At 43.8% G+C, this 26,589-nt stretch overlaps 1 protein-coding gene and 1 long non-coding RNA gene across 6 annotated transcripts in view; one reads left to right on the top strand and one right to left on the bottom strand.

The window, feature by feature from the left end:
• Positions 1 to 26,589, top strand: part of LOC138763362 (MICOS complex subunit mic25-like) — a 680,065-nt gene that overhangs the window by 320,119 nt on the left and 333,357 nt on the right. The gene's annotated exons all lie outside the window — the stretch shown is intronic.
• Positions 20,833 to 26,589, bottom strand: part of LOC138763364 (uncharacterized) — a 28,221-nt gene continuing 22,464 nt past the window's right edge. Inside the window, exon 2 of the long non-coding RNA XR_011357512.1 lies at positions 20,833 to 21,455. This is a non-coding gene — a long non-coding RNA (uncharacterized lncRNA). The remainder of the gene's footprint in view (positions 21,456 to 26,589) is intronic.

The following is a 26,589-nucleotide window of genomic DNA, read 5'->3' as shown; positions in this document are numbered from 1 at the left end:
TGCAGTCGGGGTCACCAATTGTAGCAACTACTCCAGTAGAGCTACTAAATGAATACACCAGGCACAGTGTTAGTCAGCCAAATCACTTTATTTGAATTTGCTCTACTTTTAACTGCCTCCCGGCCTGGACACCTGGAAGTGACATCACCCGTGCCTGCCACTCACCTGCAAGGCTCATGTCTTAAAATAAAGATGATTGGAGCCCCATGCCATCATGAAAGTGAGTAACCCAATTCTCCAGTGTGCCGTTACTGAGCCCGCAGCGCCATGGACAGCCGCCCGGCCAGATGGGTAAGCAGCGACCTGGCCCAGGGTGTTGTGGAGCTGCTCAATGAGCCACATGGGTGACGGGTCAGCCCACTGCGCTATGCAGCTGCTCGGCCTGGTACACCCTAAGGGAATGCTTATTAGCACTACCACCTCTTGGTCTCTAGAATGACATCTGAAGGGCTAAAATACAGCTGAATATAAGAAATTAACAGGACTGCATCACCAAAACATTTGGCTGCAGCGTAAACAGATTTTGGCCCATTAGCGCTGCTAACAGCACCACCCTGGGGGCAGATCCATGAACAATTCAAAATGTGTCAGACCACGGGAGTTGCCGGACCACAGAGTGCCAGATTAGAGAGATACAACCTGTACCAGGTGGCAGAGGAGACCAGCATTCACTGTCAGGATAAGAAAGAAACCAATTAAAACTGAAAAAAGGAATTTCCATAGTTCCACAGAGAGTGGTGAACCTGTGAAATTGTCTGTCACAGAAAGCAGTTGGAGGCAAATCATGAAATACATATCTGGAGTTAGATATTGTTTTTAGGGCTCCTTTCTGCTGGAACAATTTTATAAAACCTGATTATGAGACTGAGAACCTCCATAGAACTTTATTAATCTATTGGTTTTATAATTATAGATATATATATAAAATACAATCCATGGTCTCAGAGCAATACTGTACATATACAGTATTGCTCTGAGACCATGGGTTGGATCTGTTTCTGAAAGATGGCCAGCTACAATGGCTACATAAACATCGACAAGTAGAGACTGACTACATAAGCAAGTGCATCGAGAATGTCACAGAGATCAAGTGCTACACAACCAAGGCTAACCAGAAATGATGGTTGATGCAGAGATCGGTGCATTTTCAGAGAGCAAGATGCAGGCTTCAGGACAAGAGACATGATGACACCAAGATCAGCTACAGTAATCCTGAAGGCAAATCGTGAGTACACACAGAGGATCCATATCCAGCTGTGTGACACCAGCGACATAAGATGCATGTAGCAAGGTATCAAAACAATAACAAATCACAAGACAACTTTGTGAGTCGACAACAATGCCTCTCTTCCAGACAGACTGAACATCTTCCATGCACAGTTCCTTGAAAAGAACAGGTTGACTTCAAAAGAAGCTTCTTCTCTGTTGAGGTGAGGAATATCCTATCCAGAGTGAACCTACACAAGGGAATGGGACCAGACAATATACCTGGCTGGGTACTGAAGGACTGTGCTGAACAACTGATGGAGGTCCTTACAGAGATCTTCGACATGTCATTGTAGAAGTCCATTGTCTCTGATGTTTCAAGACAGCCTCCATCAAAGAAGTGGACAGAAATGGCCCTCAACCAAAATCACCCAGTGGCAATTGTGACACAGTATTTAGAGGAGTTTTGGGAAGAATTATTAGAGCAGGTTGCACACAAACATTTTAAAACACAGAATATTTGCAGGACTTTTGCAGAGTGCTTTTTGCAAAAAGAACAACAAAGTTGCAGCATACAGCTTGCCTGGGAGAGCATGTGATTTTTGCAGGTAGACAGAACAGTTTTGCACTCAGAGAGGGAGGGTGTGAAACAGAGAGAAAGGAGACAGGAATCAATTCCAGAAGGACAAAGCTGTCAAACTTTTGGAAGACTGCCTGGTCAAAGGAGAAGACTGGCTGTCTGAAAGGTCATCTGAAAGAAGGAGGATCATCTGAAGAATCCTGAAGGGGACAAGTTTTGTCAGCAAGACTAATTAAACAGGAATTAGGTGCCAATCTCCTGGAACAAAAAGGAATCTCTCTCTGAAGACCAACAAGAACCCTCCTGAGTGGTAACCATTTGCCTGTTAAACACCAAAGACTGGTGAACTTTGTTAATGCTAACCTCTGTGCACAGTACAAGAATTGCCTGCAACCAGTGAGACTGGACTGTGATCCAAAGAATTTTACTAAGCTTATATACACATTACACACACCTGCACTTAGTATTAGAGGGGGGGATTAAGTAATAGGTTAAGTAATAAGTTAAAGTTTAATTCTATTTTCTTGTTCAAATATAATTAAAAACTACTTTTGTTTAAGTACCCCTTTGTGTTGTGGTGCATATCTTTTGCTGCTGGTTTTTGGGGTCACCTGGACTCCGTAACACAATGACCTCCACCATTATGAAATGCTTTGAGTGATGGTGATGGAATGTATCAAAGTGCACCACCCAGACAGCGGACCCATTTCATTTCACCTCCAGACAGAACTGTTCCACTAACGATGCTTTAGCCTTGACCCTTTACTCCGCTCTGACCCAGCTGGAGAATGGTGCCTCATAAGCTGTTCATTAACTTTAGCTCAGCATTAAACACAATTAAACCCCAGAGGCTGGTGGAGAAACTATCCTTGCTGAGACTTAACACCCATCTCTTTAACTGGATTCTGGACTTCATTGTGATGTATGCCCAAATTTATTTATGTTTCATTACATCTAAACAACAATAGAAATGATTGAGTTCTCCATTCTCCTGTATTTCAGAAATACATCAAATCAATGCTGACTCACTGAACAATCCCATCCCCCTGCACAAATGTTCCCCTATAATCTATTCTCTCCACATCCTGACTACCTCAGCTCCACTTCCCCCCCCCCCCCACCCGATTCCAAATGGCAATTTATAATGGCCAGTTTACCTACCAATCTCCATGTCTTTGGGATGAAGAGCACCAGGGAGAACAGGGAGATCATGCAAACTCCACACAGACAATGCCAGAGGTCAGGATTGAGCCAAGGTCATTGAAGCTCTGCCACCTGCGCCACTCTGCTGCTCATAGCCCGTTATAGCTCCTGTCGATGACTACAAGTCTGCTCACCTTTTTTGTACTATCTGCTACTCACTGCATTTTCCTGGTGAATTCTCACCAATTTTATAGAGAGAATTTGTAATAATTTTGCAATGGACACCGTTTGCTGTTCATAGACTCTTATTAAATGATTCCTTTTCTGCAGTGGGCTGCAGAAATTTGTTGCCTCTCGAGTAAGTCAGCAATTTGCCATGAGAGCTACCGTTCATTTAGCGCTATGATTGGCTGATGAAGAAGTGTTATTGTTCACTTCAATAAATATTCAATTTTCCAGAGTATTATCCTCAACTTCTTATTGGGGCCCAGCAAGATATTGTGTACTATGCATATATATATTATACATGAGGCAGGCACTGACTGAAAAATGTCTATTTCCATTACATAATAGGTTGCTTGAGCTTGTTTAATTGCACTCCATGTACTGTTATCTTCCACTTTCCACAAATGGCAATTCTTACTTCATGATCAATCCAAAACAAATTTTTTATGCCTGCTTTGTGATGTTTTCTGCAGTTGACAAGATGGTTCATTTTAGAAATCAAGAGAGGCATTCTCTCAAACAGAATCACTTGTACTTCAATACGTTGACACCTCAGTATCTAGAAACATGTCCATGTTGTCACTAAGATTAATGTATAGTGCTGGGGGGATTAATGAATCTTGTAAGGATTGCAAAAGATTTGTCCTAGTGATACTACTGACAGACAAAGCCAATGTGCCTGATGGAAGTTTGCAGGATTAACCTAAGATGTCCTGCCTAATGCTTTGCAACACCCGGCACAAGTCATTATGAGTGGCTGATATCAGTGCACAGCAGAGGTACTCAATCACAGGACTGCTTAGGGCGAAAAGGAACCGGAAAAACGTGGTCACAGTAAATTGGTTACCCATAAAATTGAGGGTGGAGATGACCCTGTGACACTTAAGTGATTGTCAGAAATGCTAATTTCAGAATAATTTCATCCCAACTTTTTGGTTCAGTAACTTGCTTCGTTTAAGTTCACTTGGATCCATATTTATCATTATTATCTGTTGAGCTTTTGTTTATGTGTCACATCACACTTGAGAAATGTTCTTCAGTGAGCAGTCTAAGAGGTTAGGTCTAACATTCATACAGTCATATAAATAGTAGAAGAGAATTATGGAATTGCAATGAAAAAATATATAAATTAGCACCAAGCAAGGGCAGCATGAGAGCACTATTGTGGGGCTCTGATGACTGAGGGGAAGAAACTGTCTTTAAGGTTGTTGGTGCACAATTTCACATTTGCCCTCTCCCGAATGGGAGGAGGGAGAGGAGATTGTGTCCAGGTTGTTGGCTGCCTTTGAAGTGTACAAATCAACCTTGTCAATGCAACGTTGAAGGAAATGAATAGCTTCATTGAGCTCCTTCGCCCTGTCCGCTACAATAGCAAGGACCTCCTAGCGGCTAACCATTATAATTCCACACGCCACTCCTGACATGAATACTCATGGTCAAATGCTCTGCCAAACTGAGGCTATTCACAAATTGGAGGAATAACACCTTATATTCCATCTGGGCACTCTCCAACCAGACAGCATTAACATTGACCTCCAATTTCCATTGAACCCCTCCCCTGAATCTCTCTCTTTTCCTATCCCTCTGTCTCCTTTCCTCCACCTACTTCCCTTCCCTCTCCTATCTGAAAGTTACCCTCTCCTCTATCACTTCTTAGCTTTTTCTCTTTGCCTCCCACTTGATCCACCTATGACCTCTTACCTGTTAGCCTATACACCTCCCCTGTCCCTTCTTCCTTCCTCTCCTTTTTATTCAGACGCCTGCCTGTTTTTGCTTATACCTTGACAAAGGGCTCAGGCCCAAAATGCTGTCTGCCTTCAACTTCTGATGAATGCTGTGGGACCTGTTGAGTTTTGTGCATTGCAGATGGAAATGGATGTTTTCTCTGGTAGGAATTTTTGAACAAGGGCTCGCAGTATCAAAATAAGAAATCGGCTGAAGAAATATCTTCACTATTGTGTAATGAATACTTGGAATTTCCAGCAAAGTAAGCTCAGCTGCAGAGTATAATCAAGACAGAGATGAATAGATTTGGAGTTATAAATGCATCAAGGAATCAGAGGTTTGTGCAGGGAACAGGGAAGTCGCACTTGGATAAAAGATCAGCCTGCATTCAGTTTTGGTCGCTGTGCTATAGAAAAGGTGTTATCAAGTTGGAGAGAGTGCAGAGAAGATTTATGAGGATGTTCCCAGGATTCTGGGGCCTGATTTACAGGGAGAGGTTGAGTAGGCTAGGGTTTCATTCCTTGGAGCTCAGGAGGGTTCTCATAGAGATGCACAAAATCGTGAGAGGCATAGGTTTAGGTGAATGCACAGAATCTATTATCCATAGTAGGAGATCAAGAACCTGAGGATATAGGTTTAAGATGAAGAGGACGAGATTTAACAGGAACCTTTGGGTAACCTTTTTTTTTATGTAGAGGGTAGTGGAACAAGCTGCCAGAGGAGGTAGTTGAGTTAGGTACCACTGAAATGTTTAAGAAACATTTAGATAGATACAGTATATGAATAGGTTTAGAGGGATTATGGGCCAACAGTAGCAGGCCGGACTAGTGTGGGTGAGGCATTTTGGTTGGTGTGAGCAGGTTGAGCTGAAGGACCTGTTTCCATGCTGTATGAAGATGGTGGACCAGGCATAAATGGCCAAATATCATATTGTTACTTTGATTTATTTTGCTCTTCAGAGACATTTATCTCAGCTTCGTCCATTGCAAGATTTTACCTCATAATTTGGGCTGGTATTTTGGAAAAGTGATACTGTCTTTGAACACAAGAAAATATGAGCAGGAGTAGGCCATAAGGGTCCTCAAGCTTGCCCACCATTGAACACAAGCTTGGCTGAAACATAGAAACATAGAAACGTAGAAGATAGGAGCAGGAGTAGGTCATTCGACCCTTCGAGCCTGCTCTGCCATTCAACGAGATCATGGCTGATCTTAAAGTTCAGTACCTCGTCCCCGCCTTCTCTCTGTAACCTTTAATACCCTTATACTGAAGAAATAGATCTAATTCCCTCTTAAATATATTTAATGAACCTGCCTCCACTGCCCTCCGTGGCAGTGAATTCCACAGATTCACCACCCTCTGGGTATAGAAATTCCTCCTCATCTCGGTCCTAAATGGTTTGCCTATTATCCTCAAACCATGGCACCGGGTTCTGGATTTTCCCATCATTGGAAACATCCCATCTGCATCCATCCTGTCCAGTCCTGCCAGAATTTTATATGTCTCTATGAGATCCCCTCTCAATCTTCTAAACTCCAGCGAGTACAATCCCAATTTGCGCAATCTTTCCTCATAAGTCATTCCTGCCATTCCAGGTATCAGCCTGGTGAATCGCCTCTGCACTCCCTCCATTGCAAGAACATCCTTCCTTAGATAAGGTGACCAAAACTGCACACAATACTCCAGGTGGGGTCTCACCAAGGCCCTGTACAGCTGCAGTAAGGTATCCTTGTTCCTATACTCAAACCCTCTTGATATGAAGGTCAACATACCATTTGCCTTTTTAACCGCCTGCTGTACCTGCATGCTCGCCTTCAGAGACTGATGTACAAGTACCCCTAGGTCTCTCTGCACTTCCCCATCTCTTAATCTATTGCCATTCAAATAGTAATCTGCCCTCCGGTTTGTATTACCAAAGTGGATAACCTCACATTTATCCACATTGTAGTGCATTTGCCATGTATCTGCCCAGTCCCTCAATTTATCCAAATCACACTGGAGCTTCCTGACCCCCTCTTCTGGGCACACAACCCCTCCTAGCTTAGTGTCATCTGCAAATGTGGAGATATTACATCCAATCCCTTCATCCAGATCATTAATGTAAATTGTGAACAGCTGGGGTCCCAGTACAGATCCCTGTGGTACCCCACTGGTCACCGCCTGCCACTCAGAAAACGAGCCATTTATCCCAACTCTCTTTCTTCTACCTGCCAGCCAGTTCTCAATCCACATCAATACTTTGCCCCCAATCCCATGAGCCTTGATTTTGTAAGCCAGTCGTTTATGCGGGACCTTATCGAAGGCCTTTTGGAAGTCCAGGTACACCACATCCACTGGCTCTCCCCCATCTATTTTACCTGTCACCATCTCAAAGAATTCCAATAGATTTGTCAAGCACGATTTACCTTTTGTAAATCCATGTTGACTCCGTCTGATCCCTTCTCTGCTAGTCATATGCTCCGCTATTACATCCTTCATAATGGATTCCATCATTTTGCCCACTACTGATGTAAGGCTCACAGGCTGATAATTCCCCGCTTTTTCTCTACCCCACTTTTTAAATAGTGGGGTAACATTAGCTAACCTCCAATCCATGGGTACTGATCCTGAGTCTATCGAGTTCTGGAAAATAATTCTTAAAGCATCTGCTATCTGAATGGCCACTTCCTTGAGTTCCCTAGGATGTAGATTATCAGGCCCTTGGGATTTATCTGCCTTCAATCCCATCAATTTCCCCAAGACCATGTCCTTAGAGATACTGATTTCTTTCAGTTCCTCCCTTGCATTAGTCTCTATGTTTCCCAACATCCTTGGGAAGTTATTTGTATCCTCTCTTGTAAAAACAGAACTAAAGTAAGAATTTAATTGGTCTGCCATTTCCTTATTCCCCATTATATATCCCCCTGATTCTGTCTGCAAAGGACCTACTCTGGATTTCACCAATCTTTTCCTCTTGACATATTTATAAAAGCTTTTTCAGTCGGTTTTAATATTTGCCGCAAGCTTACTTTCGTAATTTATTTTTGCTCTCTTGATTAATCCCTTTGTCCTCCTTTGCTGCATCTTGAACTGCTCCCAGTCTTCGGTTGTGGTACTTTTTTTGGCCAATTGATATGCTCTCTTTTTGGATCCAATGCTGTCTCTAATTTCCCTTGTTATCCACGGTTGAGTCACCTTTTTTGGTTTATTTTTATGCCAAACCAGTATAAACAATTTTTGCAATTTCTCCATTAGATCTGTGAATGCTTTCCATTGTCTATCCACAGACAACTCCCCCATAAACACCACCCAATCAATCTTACTCAACTCCCGTCTCATACCATCATAATTCCCTTTATTTAAATTCAGGACTTTAGTCTCGGTTTTAATTTCATCACTCTCCATGTCGAGTGAGAATTCAATCATATTGTGATCACTCCTACCCAAAGGACCTCGCACAACAAGATTGCTGATTAGCCCCTTATCATTGCATAATACCCAATCTAAAATGGCCTGCTCCCGAGTTGGTTCCTCGACATATTGGTCTAGATAACCGTCCTGTAAACATTCAAGGAATTCCTCCTCCTCTGTATTTTTACCAATTTGACTAGTCCAATCTATATGCAAATTAAAGTCTCCCATGATGACTGCTGTTCCCTTATTGCACGCTTTTCTAATTTCTCTTTTAATGCCTTCGCTCACCTCTACACTACTATTTGGAGGCCTATATACCACCCCCACTAACGTTTTCCGCCCCTTGCTATTCCTCAGTTCTACCCATATAGATTCCGCATCTTCTGAGTTAATATCCTTCCTGTCAATCGTGTCGGTCCCTTCTCTCACCATCAATACTACCCCACCCCCTTTTCTTTCTTGCCAATCCCTCCTAAATATCGTATACCCCAGGATGTTCAGTTCCCAGGCTTGCCCACCCTGCAGCCATGTTTCTGTAATCCCAATCAAATCATATTTGTTTATCTCAATTTCCACAGCTAATTCATCTACCTTGTTCCGAATGCTTCTTGCATTAAGATATAAAGCCTTCAGATTTGCTTTTTTCACCCTCCTTGCTCTTTCTGAATTTTTACTTTTGCTGCCTAACCTAACTTTTCCTGTTTTATCTTTTCTGTCCTTTGCCCTATCATACAGGTTCCCACCCCCCTGCCAAATTAGTTTAAACCGCACCCGACGGCTGTACCAAACCTAGCTGCCAATATATTGATCCCTTTTGGGTTTAATGTAACCCATCCTTCTTGTAGAGGTCATGCCTTCCCCAAAAGAGATCCCAATGATCCAAGAAGCCAAAACCCTGTCCTTTACACCAGCCCCTCAGCCACACATTTATTTTTCTTAACCTTCCATTTTTGTCCTCAGTTGCACTTGGCACAGGTAACAAACCAGAGATCACTACCCTGGCTGTCCTATTTCTAAGTTTCTGTCCTAGCTCTCTGTAATCCTTTTTTAGTACTTCCTCCTTTTTATCTATGTCATTGGTACCCACATGTACCAAGACATCAGGCTGTTCGCCTTCCCCTTTTAGAATACCCTGGACCCGATTTGAGATATCCCGCACCCTTGCACCAGGGAGGCAGCACACCATGCGGGCATACCTATCTGGCTCACAGAATCTCCTGTCTGTATTTCTGACAATGGAGTCCCCAATGACCACTGCATTCCTCTTTACCTTTTGGTCCACCATGCCAGGCTCAGTGCCAGCAACCTGGTCACTGCTGCCAGCTTCTGTCAGGCCATCTTCCTCAACAGCATCCAACAAAATATACCTGTTACTGAGAGGGATATTCACAGGTGTGCTCTCCATTTTCCTGATTCGTGTGTGTTTCACCTGTGCCATTTCTCCATTCCTCAAGTTCATCTGAAAAGCTGAAGTTCTATGAATGAATGAGAAATATTGCTTAGCACTATTTAAAGACACTTACATAGACAGGTACATGGGAAGGAATGGCTTAGAGTAGTAATTCCCAAAGTGGGGGCTGCCATCCCTCCTCCCCCCCAAACCCCCCAGGGTGGTGGAAAGATCCAAGGGGGCGCTGAAGAAAAAGGGGGTGGTGAATGTTTGTTTCTTGATGATGTGCTCTGGGCAGGACACTGTCTTGGGTAAACTTATACCTCTCATTTTGTTTGTTCTAGATTGGTCACAGTGTTTGAGCTACCGAAAGAAGATAGACACACACATCGAGAGCGGTTCAGTTTATACAAATGTTTATTACAAATTCAAAAGCTGATTTCAAACTACAATATGCAAGCCCTTCCCAACTATACTTATCAATGCCTGGACTGGTCCCAACTGCCGAAGCGAGGCAGCGACTGCACACTTGTAGTAGGTTGTCAGGGCGCCGGTAGCAGCTTTTCCACCTCCCCCGACCGGGATGTTGGCTGGACTCTAGAAGTTCTTCTTCTTGCTGAGAGATGTTGCCACCTCTCGGAGAGTCTCTAACTTCAGCAGCGGGACTATGGCTTATATTACCCAAAAACTGCTTATCCAAGCACCTATTCCCAGCACAGCAAGCACCTATTCCCAGCAAGCTAGCATGCTAGGCTTCTATGGAATAACATAATTTTCAGCTTATCACTTTGAATACAATGGTTTATTTTGCATCAAGGCTAGGCCTCTGACAGTCTGTGACCAAAACAAGCAGGAAGATTAAATGTTCTTGGTACACAGATGTCCTTTCTTCAGATAACAGCATCTCTGGCCCCTTGGTGGAATTTAGCTTATGTCTGCTGATTCTAAAAACAAGCAGGTTCTCAGCCTTGCAGAAGCAAAGGCTGCAAAAGTAAAAAACACGGTTAGAATCTTCCATTACATTCCACCCCTTGGTCACAGGCTGTCAGACACGAGACTTGACAAGCATAAGAGAACAAAAAGAGCGCAAAAGAGAAATCAAAACTACAATAATCACAAAAAGAAGCAATAATGCAAGCAACCAACGGAGAATAGTGTGGCCCAACCCCCCAAATGTACCATCTAACCATGAAAAAGGATTCCAGCCAATGCTAAAACTATCCTTGTGGGCCACAATACCCAGACACTGGAGCTCACGGACAGATTTTGAAACATGCTGAACAATAACATATTTATATAAGCTGCACTTGAGGCAGGTGACCGAGGACTTCTTTGGTGTAATGCATCGGACCGTGTCTCCCACAGGCAACTCCCTCGGAAGGTCCTTGTCATTACAAATCCAATTGTTGGCACCAAAGCAGCTGTTAAGCCAGATCAACAGGAGCACAAGATGGAGGACCTGAAACAAAGAAGCCTGACACATGTCACTCACAATGCTGTAAGCGTTCAGTGTTTAAACAGACTAAATCATCCTGTCCCTCAATAGCTACCCACCGAGTGTTACCCTGGGCAGGTATCACTATTTCTCCTTTTACAGAAGGGCCACTACCTGGTGGTGCCTCCCATACTTTTTGTCCGACATTCTCTAGTTTGGGAGTGGGGGGCAATTATTGTTTTTCCTCTGGAATAGGCTGTAGTTCAGAAGTGTGAAGAAGTCGGTGGAAGGTGTACCTCCTTTTAAAGGGCGGTGATTCAAATTGTCGACTGCCTACTGCAGCACATGGCACCACCCCTTCAGGGTCCCCAGTGGTGTTAACAAACGAATTTGTTCCTTCAGTAAGCCGTTCATTCATTCAACTAACCCGGCAGCCTGTGGGTAATAAGGAATATGGTGACCCCATAAGATACCGTTGTCATTTTCCCAATCACAGATTACCTTCCCGGAGAAGTGCGAGCCATTATCAGACTGAATCACCTCTGGAACATCATAACGAAGAATTAAATGGTTTAGTCCTTGGATAGTGCTAGCTTGGTCAGCTGTCTTGGTGGAAAAAGCAAAAACCAGGCCCGAAAAGGTGTCAACCATTACTAGGATGTAACGTTTACCCATACAGTTTGGCATGGGGCCTATGTAATCAATTTGCCAGACCGCAGCTGAGTGAGCACCCCATTTTATTTGGCCATGCGGACCAGGAGGAACGGTATGGGACTTCACAAGCTGACATTCTGGACATGTACACACAACTATGCGGACATCGTCCTGATGGACGGGTAAAGCATGTGTACGGGCCCACATAGCTGATCCCTTCTCCCCCATATGACCACTCTGTTCATGTGCCCATCGAGCCAGGGGGATGGTATCAGCGCGGCTGATAGTGGCAAGCTGATCTGCTACTGCATTATGTTGTGCCATGTTAGTCGACACACTGGTATGGGCATCAACGTGATATACGGTTATCGCACGGTGGTGGGAAGCATCCCACAACAGCTGCCACAACTGTTTGCCCCATACTGGGCGGTCATGTATCAGCCAGTCATTCTTTTGCCAATCAGGCATCCATACCACAAGTCCATTAGCCACAGCCCAGGAATCAGTAAACAGGCGAAGAGGGTGATCATGGGGATCTAGTGGTAAAGTGACTGCCTTCAACTCAGCATACTGACTGGAGCCACCATCCCCCTCCTCCGATAAGTGAATTCCTGACTTGGGATGGTAAGCCACCGCCTTCCACTTTTGCTTTCCTTGCACCCACTGGCTGCTACCATTAGTAAACCAGGCGTCCTCTTGTTCTGCTTCCTGTACCATCTCTTCTGTGGCCCCTTGGATCATCACATCATCAATATAATGGTGAATTGAGAGGGAAGGCGATACTGGCACCGTCTCCAAATCACGGGCAATTAGGCTGTGGCAAATAGTGGGAGAGTGTACATAACCTTGAGGGAGGCGGGTGAAGGTATACTGGCGCCCCTTCCAGGTAAAGGCGAACTGATCCTGTGAATCCTCAGCTATAAGAATACTGAAGAAGGCGTTAGCGAGATCAATGACAGCATACCATGTTCCTGAGTTCCCAGTAGCAATGTTTTCAATAAGGGTGACAATGTCCGGAACTGCTGAAGCAAGTGGTGGGGCATCTTTGTTCAAAAAACGATAATCAACTGTCATTCTCCAGGAGCTGTCCGGCTTCTGGACCGGCTAAATAGGGCTATTAAAGGGCGATGTTGCGGGCCTCACTACCCCTTCTTGCAATGCATCGATGGTGGCACTGATCTCTTCTTGCCCTCCAGGGAGGCGATATTGTGGAATGCACACTGGTTTCAGGGGGTGAGGCACCATCACAGGATCCCACTTAGCCCGACCCACCACTAGTCTTTTTGTAATAGTCCGAATTCCAAATGCAAATCCCCCTTGACTAGTATTAAGGGCCGTACCAGCCAACATATTAATACCCAGGATACACTTGTCAGTACCCGGAATCACCGAGTGCTCCGCACCGGTATCGACCAAGGCCAAATATTGGCAGTCATTACCCCCACCCCAATGGATTGTTAATGGTATATAGGACCGTGGGTCCCTGTATATCCACCGTATCTCAATGGAGTAGACACGGGAGCCCTGCCCACACCTTCATGCTTTAGTAGGGTTCGGGGGCTTCCAGGACCACATACTACTATTATCCATAAGAGCCTTGTTAACCATTTGTTGTATCTCATCACGGGTAACTGAAGCAGGAGAAGCCGGCTCGATATAAGCAGCAGTGGGAGCAGAGGGCACAGCTGGGCCAGGAGGACTCAGCAGCTGGGGATGATGTTCCCCTGCTTTTCTCTTATAAAGGGCATAAAGGACTGCAGTAGGTTTCCCATCAATATCACTTTTAGGTACACCTAACTTTAACAAGGTTAAGGTCCTTTCTTGTCGGTCCGTTATTAACAGCAGCCCCTCTCTTCTCATCCTGCTTGTCTGATGTAACCTGGGCTGCACGTGAGTGGATTTTACCTCCCAATCCTAATTCTCGAAGCCCAGATAAGGCGTACACTGCCTCAGACACAGGGTGCCCAATTAGCAGACTAGTTACAGACAGAACCAATCCCCCTGAAGTGGGTTGGGCAGAACGAACCAATCTGGTATGCATTCCGGCCGTGAATATCTCTTCATCAGGGCTCCCCCCATGTACCCACAGCCTCAAACGCCCTGCATACAAGGCAGAGGCCAGGGCCTGCTGACGAATTACTGCTATACCCTCCTCTGGGGTGCCCCAATTGTTCTGCAAATGTAAATCCCAATCTACTGGTGATGGATATACTCATAGCAGGGCATCCCCTAGAGCAGTAAGTAAGTAATCCACCTCTCTCCCTCTACCCCGCAGCACAGCAGTGACCCTGATATCAGTAGTCAATGTTCCTAATCCCAACAATTCCTCAGGGGTTAAATATACATTACCCTCTCCTTGTTCCCAGACACGCAGGAGCCAGGCCGCCAGAGTTTCTCCTGCCTTTTGCCTAAATCGATCTCCAATGGCAGCCAGCTCTTTTATAGAGAAGTCACGGATCATTGACTGCTTTCGACCCCTATTCCCACTTTGGCCTACAGGGCCCTCCACCCAGTCTAGGGGAGGAGGCCGAGACCATCCCATGGAGGGGGTAGGCCATAGAGCACACATGTCAAACTCAGGCCCGCGGGCCAAATTTGGCCCGTGATATAATTATATTTGGCCTGCAAGATCATATCAAATATGTATTAGAGCTGGCCCGCTGGCCGCCGCACCAGTGTAGCGCATGCACAGCTAATACTACAAATCCCAGAATGCTTTGCAAATGCGTTGCCACCGGCCCGTCAGCCCACTAATCGCCCCCACCTCCTCTCTTTACTTTAATAAACCCCTTACGAAAAATGGCCAAACGAAAGACAGAAAACAGGACCTTTCAAGACAGGTGGGAGGGAGACTATACGTTCATCATTTTAAAAGACAAACCTGTATGTCATTGAAGCAAGTTGTTATTTTTTTGACTTGTTGGCTTGTGAAAAAAAAACATTTAAATGGAGCTTAAAGGCTATAGAGAAATATTATTTATTGAATATTTTATTTCTCATTTGTTAATGCTTCTTCTGGAAAGGGTTTAACCAAAACTATTATTAAACATTTATTTTAATAAGAAAAAGTTTAACATTACATATGTTGAAAGAAGAGAAAACATGCAGATGTTGTTGAAAATTTTCAATAAATATTTAGTTTGGCCCAGACTTAGTCCAAGTTTTTAATTTTGTCCCTTTGTGAATTTGAGTTTGACACCCCTGTCGTAGAGCATAAGCAGGGGTTTGAGTATTTTCCCCTGGGTCCTCCACAGCAAGAAAGATAAGTGAGCAAGCTAGCATGCTAGGTTTCTATCGAATAACATAATTTTCAGCTTATCACTTTGAATACAATGGTTTATTTTGCATCAAGGCTAGGCCTCTGACAGTCTGTGACCAAAACTAGCAGGAAGATTAAATGTTCTTGGTACACAGATGTCCTTTCTTCAGCTTATGTCTGCTGATTCTAAGAAAACAAGCAGGTTCTCAGCCTTCCAGAAGCAAAGGCTGCAAAAGTAAAAAACACAATTTAAATCTTCCATTATAGACACATGCCACATTCAAGTCTGCAAGGGCCAAGGCTCCAGGTTTGTAAGAATTTCAAATTATCTTCAGGTTATAATGTACATTTAAATTACAAGTAAATACACTGACCCATCCCTTCCCATTTTTTGGCCTGATGGCCCAATCGCAGATCCTTGCCCCAGTCACTCACTCATCTAATTCTGGATGGCTGATCCTAACCCTGGTTGCCCGCCCATTGAGCTATAGATGGTCCGATCGTGGATCCTTGCCCTGGCCACCCACTTATCCAACACCTGATGGCTGATCCTCACCCCGACCATTGAGCTCCTGACGACTGATCTTACCATGGCCACCCGACCATTGAGATCCCGACAGCCCAAAGACAATGTAGTTACAGTTGAGATGTAAATTTACCATTTAATATTGTGAAATAAATTGGTTTATGAAAAGTTTTTATTTGTGAAATACATATGCTTGTATATAGTGTTTGAATAGTTTGAAATTTGTGGTAGACCTAGTACCAAGGAAGAGGTGTGTGTTTGTTGTATATGTGTGGGGTGGTGGGGGGGGGGGGGGGTCAGTTTGGGGCTGCTTGGGATGTGGGCCTGGGAGCCAAGGTGATGGCAGGCCGAAAAAAATTTGGGAACCTCTGGTTTAGAGGGAAATGTGATTAACTTCATTGGGTGAACAAAATGGATCAAAGGACCTGTTTTCATGCTGTAGTATTCTGTGACTAGCATCAGTTCTGCCTCGCTTCATATCATGCCTACCTCATCCATATCCAAAGGTAACATTTCAAGTGGATTTGAATTAATTAATTCTTAGAAGCTGTGTTCCCTGGTTTCTTACAATCAGACACCAATGACAAAACTATAGGAGCAGTATCAGTCAGATTGCAATGAGAAAAATTGTTTGCTCTGAGTGCGCTATGGATCTTTACACTGTTCCATATCTGAGACCCATGGATGGGAATTTGTGAAGTATACTTAAGGTCAAATTTCAAACATGATCTTCAGAGAAACAAAAGGGATACAGGCGATCTTCTGTCCTAATGAGCTCATATAACCTTGCAATTTTGGTTTAATATCACAGAGGAAACAGTAGGTATCCTATTTCAGATGTTAACAGTTAATAACTTGGGTGTAGGTTAATGGGGTGTAAATTGGGCGGGACGGAGTTGTAGGCCCAAATTGGCCTATTACACTGCTTGTTGTATGTATCTTTCTTTGGCTTGGCCTCGCGGACGAAGATTTATGGAGAGGGTAAAAAGTCCACGTCAGCTGCAGGCTCGTTTGTGGCTGACAGGCCCGATGCGGGACAGGCAGACACGGTTGCAGCGGCTGCAGGGGAAAATTGGTTGGTTGGGGTTGGGTGTTGGGTTTTTCCTCCTTTGCCTTTTGTCAGTGAGGTGGGCTCTGCGGTCTTCTTCAAAGGAGGTTGCTGCCCGCCAAACTGTGAGGCGCCAAGATGCACGGTTTGAGGCGATATCAGCCCATTGGCGGTGGTCAATGTGGCAGGCACCAAGAGATTTCTTTAGGCAGTCCTTGTACCTTTTCTTTGGTGCACCTCTGTCACGGTGGCCAGTGGAGAGCTCGCCATATAACACGATCTTGGGAAGGCAATGGTCCTCCATTCTGGAGACGTGACCCATCCAGCGCAGCTGGATCTTCAGCAGCGTGGACTCGATGCTGTCGACCTCTGCCATCTCAAGTACTTTGACGTTAGGGATGAAAGCGCTCCAATGGATGTTGAGGATGGAGCGGAGACAACGCTGGTGGAAGCGTTCTAGGAGCCGTAGGTGATGCCGGTAGAGGACCCATGATTCAGAGCCGAACAGGAGTGTGGGTATGACAACGGCTCTGTATACGCTTATCTTTGTGAGGTTTTTCAGTTGGTTGTTTTTCCAGACTCTTTTGTGTAGTCTTCCAAAGGCGCTATTTGCCTTGGCGAGTCTGTTGTCTATCCTTGCATCTGATGAAATGGTGATGAAATGACTACCAGCCCCCCCACATCTCCATCGGGCACACAAAACTCAAAACTCAAAACGGTTGTATGTATAAAAAAATGTTAAATGGGTAAGTCTGCAGGTGCTGTGATTGTAGTACAATACACAAACTCAGCAGGTCATGCAGCATCCATAGGAAGCAAAGGTGTATAGCAGGTGCCAGAATAAAAAGTTGGGGGGTGGGTGAGGGAAGAAGGGGCAGGGGCAAAAGCATAGGCCAACAGGTCGTTGGTGGATATGGGTGGGAGAGCAGAAGGAAAAAAACTGAGAAGTAATGGCGCGTAGCGCTCTGAATGGATAAGGAAGGGGGTGGGGAACTGGTGGAAAGAAGACAGGGATAGGGGAAAGAGAGGTAGACAGGGGAGGAGCCTAACAGAAACCAGAGAGGATGATGTTAATGTAATCTGGTTGAAGAGTGCCCAGATAGAATATTAAGTGTTGTTCCTTTAATTTGTGGGTGCACCTGGTTTGGAATGCATGAAACTTTGAACAGACTTGTCGGCGTGGGAATGGGGCATGGAATTAAAATGGTTAGCCACTGGAAAACCCCAGTTCTTGCAGCATAGAGAACAAAGGTGGTGTTGTTCTTTAATTTTGTTAATATGTAGTCATAGAGCTTGAGTTTTTTTTAACTTTGTGAGTATATAAGTTATAAGTTCATGTACTTATTTGGTGAGGTACCAACTATGGAAAGAAGTAAACTTGGTATCGGTCATTGAACCTTTATGAAAACTGGTTGATCAGGTGCAAAAATAAATGTGACAATAGGAATGTCAGATTAATGGAATCCATTCAATATAAACTGGTGGCATGTTGCAACAATAGTGTTCATGCCAAACTATGTTTTAATTTATTTTAATTTAGCGATACAGTATGATAGTAGACCCTTCTGGCCCTTGAATCCCCAATGTACCAAGTGACCAATTAACATATAAACCCTGCACATTTGGGAATGTGTGAGAAAACCAGAATATCCAGAGGAAACCCACGTCGTCACGTGAAAATGAACAAACTCCATAGAGAGAGTGACAGCTTCGAGGGGAGACCTGATAGAAATTTATAAAATAATGAGAGGCATAGATAGGGTAAGTCAATCCGAATCTTTCTCCCAGGGTAAAAATGTCACATATGAGAGGATGTGTTTAAAGTGAATGGGAGAAATTTTAAAATGGATATGTAGGGCAATTTTTTTTTAACAGAGACTGGAACATCAGTGTTAACACATCAAGAGGATCGGACTGCCAGGTGTACTGATGGAAACATATACATTTGTCATGTTTAAGTGGTTTTTAGATGGACACATGAATATGCAGGGATGGAGGGTATGCATGCAGCAAGGTTTTAGTTTGGTTGAACTCATTCAGTGCAGACACTGTGGGTTGAAGGGTCTGTTCCTATGCAGTACTCTTCTATGTTGTAAAATCATATCACTTTGCATCCAATCAGCAATAAGAATGTGATTTTTTAAATACTTTTATTTCATAACCATTAGTACACTTACTAGCAGAAGTTAATGACAAGAATAAAGAAAAATTCACTGCTAACCTTTGTTCTCAATGTGAGAAGCAGTCCTAAATTCATGCACTCAATCTGTTTCCATTTTCTTTAATTGCTGAGACTAATAACTTATCCTTCAGTAATGACAGGCGCTATGCTTTATTCTTCTCATAAAACCTGTTGTTGTTATTCTTTTTTTAATTTTTTTAAATTTTTCACACTATGAACCATACTAACCAAAATACACACAAACATTTCCCTCTTGAATATACACAGTGTCAGTCAAAGTTTCTCCACAAATGGTGTACTTCAGATCCTTCTGAAGTGTTGGTTGCACTTGAGAGATCTGACATTGATCCTCTTAATCTGTGAACAACATTAATGGAAATAACAGACAGGTTTAGGTGGTGAATATCCAGCCTTCAATAGTACACGTTAGCGCAAGATTAATGCTGCTGCTTGCCTGGACAATAATGTAGCTGCTATAATTTACCTGGTATACCACAATCAAACTCACTGGTTCTTCAGTACAAAATGGAGTCAACTTTCTTTATTCTTCTCAGCCACAACAATGAATTCTTCATTCCGCAAAACACCACCCAGCCAAAATCCCCTGACCTTTTTGTTGGCTCTCCGCCACACGGGTGATCTCAATACTCTCAATCTCCTCCTCTTGCATTAGAGATCCATCACAGTGCATGCAGCTTTCTGAACTGACCCCCGCATGCGTGCTACTACTCCCGCGTGTTGCCCCGGATACTTCAACAGTGGCAACCAGCACTGCTCCCGACGCAGCTTTCTGAATTGACCCCCACATGCGTGCTACTACTCCCGCATGTTGCCCTGGATACTTCAACAGCGGCAACCAGCACTGCTCCTGACGCAGCTTTCTGAACTGACCCCCGCATGCGTGCTACTACTCCCGCGTGTTGCCCCGGATACTTCAACAGCGGCAACCAGCACTGCTCCTGACGCAGGTAAGTACGTGACAGTGACAGTGACAGCCCCCCACCACCCCCCCTCCACATCAGCCTCTGAGCCACGCCAGGAGGCAACTGATTGGATCTGTCTCGCTATGTTACAATCTGGACGGATGTCAGTCCGGCCTGACTTGATACAATACTGCAAGGTGGGCAGTGTATGCTCCGACTGGGAGGGGTGCAACTGTTCCTTTGGTATTGGAAGTGACACTGAACATGGATCATTGATGTTCACTGGCTTCAATCTGTCAGTGGAGATCGTGTAAGCTTTCTCATTTCTGCGATTCACAAAAGTCTTTGGGAGGTGTTGTAAGACTTCAAAAGGTCCATTGTAAACGGGTTGAAGTGGTCTGCAAACAGAGTCGTGTCGAAGGAAGACATCCTTACAGCATTGTAAATCATCTGATATATACAGTGCAGGTGATGCATTTAGGTGTTGGTCTGAGCAACCACATGGTTTCCCAAAGACGGTCCACATAACTCACCAGATCTTAGAGCACCATCCCCAGAGCTGGAATTGCAAACTCGCCGGGCAGAGTCAGTGTGGTGCCATATGGCATTTCTGCCACTGAACATCCAAGATTAGACATACAAGATTTACAGCAGTATGCATGCCAAGGAGAACCATGGGCAAAAGGTCATTCCACAGTAATGCATTTCCACTGGCTGTCAATGCTGCTTTCAGTTGGCAGTGGAAACTCAGTGAGGTCATCAGCCTGCCGATGATAGGCCATAGTTTGAATGTGGGTAGTGCTCAAAAGATCAGGAGAGCTCAGAACAACACCGACTCAAACTGAGACCCTTGGTTCATCACACTGGTGCCTGGAACACTGAAAGACAGAATCCAATGATCCATGAAAGCCCGAGCGATTGTCTCCTCAGAGAATAGCCTCCTGGCAGCTGCTAGACTGATCCTCACATGTGAGTAGATAAATGTATCCTCTGGATGGTAGAAGCAGACCTACCAAGTCCAGGTTCACATGATGGAAAAGGGAATCTGAAACAGCAAAATCTCCCAGCCTAGATTTTGTGTGTCTGGAGACTTTTGAGCATTGGCATGGCAAGCAGGTTCTTACCCATAAACGTGAGGCCAAATAAAGTGTTTCATAATTAGTTTAATGAATGCTCTTCTACCAGGATGAGACAGTTTATGAAGAGCCTTGTAAATCTCTTACCACATTGCCATGGGCACAAAAGACCTAGGTCTCCCTGTGGGAAAAGTCACAAACCAGTGTTTTATGTGATTCATGCAGGTGCACAACTTGTAGGTGGAGACCTGTATTGATCCAGTGATAATGGATTAGATTGGGATCAGCGTGTTGTGCATGAGCCATGTCAGTGAAATCAATGATAGCTGTCGTATGTAAGCCCTCAATGTCGCGCCAGGACATGGTGTCAATCATGGCATTCGCCTTCCCTCAGATGTGCTGTGTTTCCGAGGAAAATTGTAAGATGAAGTCCAAGTGTCGATTTCCTGTGGCGAGTAGAGATGCATGGTTGTATGCGTAAAAGGCTGGTGGTCCGTATAAATGGTGAAAGGGCGACCTTCCAACAAAAAACAGCAATAATTCACTAGGAGACATATGGCTAGGAGTTCCCATCTGAATGTACTGTATTTTGCTTGAGCCAGTGACAGCTTGGTTGAAAAGAATGGCAGAGATTCCAATTTCCCACTGACTCTTTGTTCCAACACGCATCAAGGGCACTGAAGGAGACATCTGTGGTAAGAGAGAGCAAAGCATTAGGCTTTGGTATACAAGCAAGTGCTGTCTTCACATAGTTGAAAGCACATAGAAACATAGAAGATAGGAGCAGGAGTAGGTCATTCAGCCCTTCGAGCCTGCTCCGCCATTCAATGAGATCATGGCTGATCTTAAAGTTCAGTACCCTGTCCCCACCTTCTCTCTGTAACCCCTAATTCCCTTATACTGAAGAAATGGCATCATCGCCCAAATTCAATGTTTTTTTAAGAAACGGACTTATCGGACCCTTAAGTTGTTTGGGAAGAGAGACACTGCTGAATTAATCAGGAAATTGTGATAGAAATTCATCATTCCTAAAAAATATTGTAATTGGCCAAACATAACAGGTATAGGAAAATCTCAAATTTTTTGTACTTTTGTTTCATCGGGCAAAATTCCGCACCAGGTAAACTTATGTCCCAAAAATTAAAAATGCATTTATTCAATTGATCACAATGCCAAATTCATCAAGTCTCTGGAATAGCAATATAAAATGGTACTTGTGTTCCTCTTCATCAACACTTGCTGCAAGTACATGGTCGATATAGACATAAGCAGAATTAAGGCCGGAAAGTATGTGGTCCATAACCCGCTGGAATGTCTGAGCTGCACCAAAATATCTCAGATCAAGTTCACAACATTGTCAGGAGGGAGGGTGAGCAGCCAGATGTTGTGGTCCATGTAGAGACCAATAACGTGGCTAGGAGAGATGAGAAGGACCTGCAAGGAGAGTTCAGTGAGTTGAAGGACAGGACCTCCAGGGCTGTGATCTCAGGATTGCTAACCGTGCCACATGCTAGTGAGGTTAGAAATAGGAGGATAATGCAGCTTAACACGTAGCTAAAGACATGGTGCAGGAGGGAGGGCTTCAGGTTTCTGGATCATTGGGCTCTCTTCCAGGGAAGGTGGGATCTGCTCCGACAGGACAGTTTGCATCTGAAATGGAGGGGGACTAATATCCTTGTGGGAAGGTTTGCTAGTGCTCCTCTGGTGGGTTTAAACTAGATTTGCAGGGGTATGGGAACCAGACTGCCAGAGCAGATAGAGGAGTGGAGGAGGAAAAAGATGATGTGAAAATTGCATGCATCGTTAGAAGTCAACAGTTTATACGTTGTGGAAATTTTCTAAAGTGCATCTATTTCAATGCAAGGAGTATTGTTAGAAAGGCAGACAAGCATAAAGTGAGGATTGGCACATGGTATTATGACATTGAGGCCATTAGTGAAACTTGGTTGCAGGATGGGCAGGACTGGCAGCTCAATGTTCTGGGCTTCCGTAGCTTTAGACGTGATAGAACGGAGGGGGTTGAAAGAGGGAGGAGTGGCATTGCACATCAGGGAAAATATCACAGGTGTGCTCAGGCAGATCACACCAGAGGGCTGGTCTACTGAGGCTATATGGATGGAGCTGAGGAACACACATGAGGTTGTATTATAGACCACCCAATAGTCAACAAGAATTGGAGGAGCAGATCTGTAGACAACTACAGGAAACATAAGGTTGTAATATTAGGGAATTTTAATTTTCCACATATTGACTGGGACTCCGATACTGTAAAAGGGCTGGATGGCTTGGAGTTTGTCAAATGTGCTCAGGAAAATTTTCTAAATCGATATGTAGAGGTACCTTTTAGGGATCGAGACAGGACAGGTGACAGAAGTATGTGTAGGGGAATATTTTGGGTCCAGTGATAGTAATGCCATTAGTTTCAAGTTAATTATGGAAAAGGATAGGTCTGGGCCTCGGGTTAAGATTCTAAATTTGAGAAAGGCTAATTTTGAGGAAATGAAAAAAGACCTAGAATCCGTGGATTGGGATAAGTTGTTTTAAGGCAAGGATGTTTAAGGTAAGTGGAGGATGTTCAAAGATGAAATTTTTAGAGTACAGAGTTTGTATGTTCCTGTCAGAATTAAAGGCAAGGTTAACAGGCATAAGGAACCTTGGTTTTCGAAGGATATTGGGCATCTTGTTTGGAAGAAGAGAGAGGTGTATAACAGATATTGGCAACATGGAGCAAATGAGGTACTTGAAGAGTCTAAAAAATGCAAGAAAAATCTCAAGAAAGAAATCGGGAAGGCAAAAAAAAATACATGAGATTGTGTGAAAGTTTGCATTTTGAGAGGTTGATTTGGCAGACAATGCGAAGAAAAATCCTAAGGGTTTCTACAGGTAGATTAAGAGCAAAAGGATAATAAGCGACAAAATTTGTCCCCTTCAAGATCAGAGTGGTCGACTTTGTCTGGAGCCAAAGAGATGGGGGAGATATTAAATGTTTTGTTTTCAATCAGTATTCACTCTGGAAACAGGCACAGAGATGTTGGAAGTATGGAAAATAAGCAGTGAGGTCATGGAACCTATACAGATTAAAGAGGAGGAAGTGCTTGCTGTCTAAAAGAAAATAAGGGTGGATAAATCCATAGGACCTGACAAGATATTCCCTTGGACCTTTTGGAGGCTAGTGTAGAAATTGTAGGGGCACTGCAGAAATATTTAAAATGTCCTTAGCCACGGGTGAGGTGCTGGAGGTTTGGAGGGGAGCTCATGTTGTTCTGTTATTTAAAAAAAGGCTCCAAAAGAAACCCTGGAAATTATAGCCAGCTGAGCCTGATGTCAATAGTAAATAAATTATTGGAAGGTGTTCTAAGAGATCAATTATACAATTATTACGATAGCCAGAAACCGATTAGGGATAGTCAACATGGCTTTGTATGTAGTAGGTCATGTTTAATCAATATTGTAGAGCTTTTTGAGGAAATTACCAGGAAAGTTGACAAAGAAAAGGCTATGGATGTTGCCTACATGGATGTTAGTAAGGCCGTTGACAAGGTCCCACATGGGAGGTTAGTCAGGAATGCTCAGACACTAGATATTCATGGTGAAATAGTTAACTGGATTCAATAAAGTCTGAATGGGAGAAGCCAGAGAGTAGTGGTGAATGATTGCTTCTCAGACTGGAGGACTGGAGGCCTGTGACTTAGTGGTGTGCCTCAGGGATTGGTGCTGGAGCTATTGATCTGGATGATAATGTGGTAAATTGGATGAGCATGTTTGCAGATAAAACTAAGATTGTAGGCATTGTTGTCAGACTAGTTGGAAAAATGGGCTAAAAAAATGGTAAATGGGAATTAATGTAGACAAGTGTGAGCTGTTTCATTTTGGAAGGAGAAACCAAGTAAGGACCCACACGATGAATGGTAAGGCACTGAGGAGTGCAGTAGAATGGAGGGACCTCAGAATACAGATACATAATTCCCTGAAAGTGGCATCACAGGTGGATAGGGTTGTAAAGAGAGTTTTTGGCTTACTGGCCATCATAAATCAAAGTATTGAGTATAGGAGCTGGGATGTTATGGTAAAGACATTGGTGAAGCCAAATTTGGAATATTGTGTTGTTACGAGCCCAGAGGACCTATAAACCCAGCAGCAATAGATATTCACCAAGACAAATGTGTACTTAAACAAAAGTTGCTTTTAATTATCTTTAAACATGAAAACAGAATCACACTTTAATTTATCACGATTGACTTAACTAACCTAACTTAACCCCCTTCTAATTCTAAGCACATGTAATGTGTGTGTAAGTTCAGAAAAATTCTTTGGTTCACAGTCCAATCTCATTTCTCATTCCTCCAAGTTCACTGGTTGCAGGCAATTCTTATACTGTGCACAGAATTGAATATTTATGAAGTTCACCAGGCTTTGGTGCTTGAAAGGTTACCACTCAGGAAGGTTCTTGTCGGTTTAGAAAGAGAGATTTGTTGTTCCAGTACATCCACAACTGATTCCTTTTTAATTAGCCACTCCAGTGTCTTGCTGATGAAACTTGCCCCCTTCAGGGTTTTCCAGATGATAATCTCTTTCTTTCAGGACATCGCAGAGTTCCTTTTTGTTTCTCATTCCAAGTGAAACATTAGGCAGCCAGTCCTCTCCTCTTGCATGAAGCACAAGGGCTTTGACCAGGCTGAACAAAGCACTCACAATCCGTCTTCCAAATGGGGTTTTCCACAAGCTTGACAGCTTGTCCTGTTCCAGTACCAACTGCTGTTGCTGGCTGTAACACTGTAAAACTGATGTCCATGTGAGAGGAAGCCTGTTAACTATAACCTTATAACTGTTTACGGTGTGGAAAAAGGCCATGTCGGCCCTTCAAGTCCACGCCAACCCCTCACTTCCATGTACAGAAACAACCTTCTCTTAAATTACAGAAGGGACCCTGCCGCAACTATCTCTTTTGGAAGATCATTCCATTCTGCCACCACTCTCTGAGTGAAAAAGCATCCTTTAATATTTCATCTAAAGTTTTGCCCCTTTACCCTTAACGTATGCCCTCTTGTTCCAACCTCCCCTGCCCTCAGGGGAAAGAGTCTATTTACGTCTACTCTATCTATTCCCTTCATAATTTTAAATACCTCTATCAAATCCCCTCTCAGTCATCTACATTCCTTGGAGTTGAGACTGTAGTTGGTGTTGAGTTCATGATTATCTACTCTCTCTGCTTGCAAAACCACATGACCCTCTTAGAACAGCAAGTTCCCCTTCCAGTCAGAAGGCGGCTCCGACAAGCTCTTTCATCTGTTGCCTTATAAACAACAATCCATTAGTGAAGTCTCTTGGGCACTCTACAAAGCTCTTGCAAAGGCTCTTGGGCCTTCAACAAGATAAACTTTTCCCAGTTTATCTCCCAAAAACATATCTATATAGTCTGTGTGGGAAGGGAAGGTTGAGAATCACTGCTCTAGACCCAATTGTTATTGAAATATTTTGGTTGAGAAAAATTGTCATTGGCCCATTTCCTTAGGAGTTATGAAACCGTGCACATAACGAATCAATTAGAACAGTGGTTTTCAACCTTTTTCTTTCCACTCACATACCACCTTAAGCAATCCCTTACTAATCTCAGAGTACTTATGGCATAGAGAATACTTAAAGTGGTATGTGAGTGGAAAGAAAAAGGTTGAGAACCACTGTATTCGGGGGTTTGTGCTCTTCAGGGGTTGGAGGGACCACAGAAGTTCCTATATCAGAATTGACAAGAAATTGAACACCCGAGGGGTTGTCTATGAAAAAGAGACAGTGGCCGAAGTTCGACTTCTGGACCTGGTCGTTTCCC

The sequence above is a fragment of the Narcine bancroftii genome, chromosome 5, assembly GCF_036971445.1.
Source record: "Narcine bancroftii isolate sNarBan1 chromosome 5, sNarBan1.hap1, whole genome shotgun sequence".
Classification (NCBI taxonomy): Eukaryota; Metazoa; Chordata; class Chondrichthyes; order Torpediniformes; family Narcinidae; genus Narcine; species Narcine bancroftii.
This window is presented reverse-complemented; position numbering and strand designations above follow the sequence as displayed.